The sequence below is a fragment of the Protobothrops mucrosquamatus genome, unplaced genomic scaffold (genome assembly GCF_001527695.2).
Source record: "Protobothrops mucrosquamatus isolate PMUCROS unplaced genomic scaffold, P.Mucros_1.0 scaffold815, whole genome shotgun sequence".
Classification (NCBI taxonomy): domain Eukaryota; kingdom Metazoa; phylum Chordata; class Lepidosauria; order Squamata; family Viperidae; genus Protobothrops; species Protobothrops mucrosquamatus.
The window spans coordinates 134,051-135,908 of NW_015387078.1; positions in this window are offsets into that span (position 1 = coordinate 134,051).

A 1,858-nucleotide genomic window follows, 5' to 3' on the forward strand; every position below is an offset into this window, starting at 1 on the left:
AAAAGGTTCGCCATCACTGGTATATAGGGTTTCCTGCCTGAGCAGGGGGTTGGACTAGAAGACCTCCAAGGTCCCTTTCAACTCTGTTATTCTATTATTCTATCAGAAAGGTTGTAAAATGGAGCAAAGCTCACTGAACAAATGTCTCACTTAGCAACAAATTTTGAGCTCAATTGGGGTTGTAAGTCAAGGGCTTCCTATATGTCACAGGTGTCAAACTTGCCACATCACGTGACATGTCACGACGTATCATAACTCTTTTTGCATTGCCGGCAGTGGGGTAGACGCAGCTTCGGTATGATGAAACCGGCCCACGGGCCGGCAGTTTGACACCCGTGCTATATTACCTCTCATCGTGCTATATTACCTCTCATCGGCCGATACGCTCCCACAGAGAGGGTCTCCTCAGGGTGCCGTCAGCCAGACAGTGCCGGCTGGCGACCCCCAGGGGGAGGGCCTTCTCTGTTGGAGCTCCCACCCTATGGAACGAGCTACCCCCAGAGATCCGGGTGATTCCGGATCTCCCCTCCTTCCGCCGCACCCTCAAGACATGGCTATTTAAGTTAGCAGGACTGGCCTAAGGGCTATTTTAAATTTGGTTTAAAAGAAATTTTTTGAATTTTCGGCCTTAGAATAATATTTCATTTTAATTAATATTTTAAATTTTGTATTTCTGTATTCAAGTATTTGTTTTTAAATGGTTGTAAGCCGCCCTGAGTCTGCAGGAAGAAGGGCGGGGTAGAAATACAAGAAATAAATAAATAAATAAATAAATAAAATATGTAGTGATCACCATAATAAGGCTGGGTTGAGAGAGTGACTCCCAAAATCCCCAGGGAAATTTATGGGCAAGAATATTTGAAAGGAGCTTCTCAATAACAACTCCCACACCTTAACCATTGTTGAACCCTGGCCACACAATTGACACAGCACATGACTAACAGACCCCACAGAAGAAAGAATTAAAGCAAACATTTGGCTGCACAATGGGTAGACGCAGCTAACAGACAGAAAATAAACATTTTCTGATCCACAAAATGCTCTGAAACCATTGGAAAATTTAATACATCTGCTGAAGCTTAAGTGATTGACCTCAGTAATGTCTGCATTGGGAGCTGCACGTGTGAGCTCTTAGCCTGGAGGAACATTTGAAAATTGGAAAGATTAAAAAGTTTTAGAAAATGAATTGGCCCTAATACCAGACATTTTACAGACTGGAAAAGCCATCAGGTGTTTGACTAGATGACTCTCTCTTTTTCAGATAGCCAAAAGGCTATCCGAAGCCACAAAAGAGAACAGATGCAAGAGAACTCCTGCACAATGCCCTGTTTCTTCCTGGACTTCAAAGAAATAGCATACATAAAACATAATACTTTCTTTGGGAACCTGATTGTTGAAGATGGAAAACACTTAATCGTCCCTATAGGCTGTTCAGCTGCCTGAGTACAATCACAGCTGGCTGATTATGGTTGTTTTAAACCAGACATGTCAAACTCGCAACGTCACATGACGTCGCGCAACGTCACATGACGTCGCGCAACGTATTGGGACAGTTTTGCCATTGCCGGCAATGGGGTGGGTGCAGCTTCCGCGTGATGCATCCAGCCCGCAGGCCAGCAGTTTGACACCCGTTTTAAACATAAGAAAGGCTGAAACTCCTTGCTGGCTGTTTTTCTAATAACCTACACACTCTGCCTAGCAATCTAAAGGAGCAGAAATAGAGAAATACCTTGACAGTTACTTTTCCTCGTTATTAAGCTTTCTGCAAAGTCCCAGATATCCCTTTTTCCTTTCAGCTGTTATGTTATTTGCCCCCAAAAGTTAGCCAGCTGTAATTGACTACCTAAAGGACAAAAAA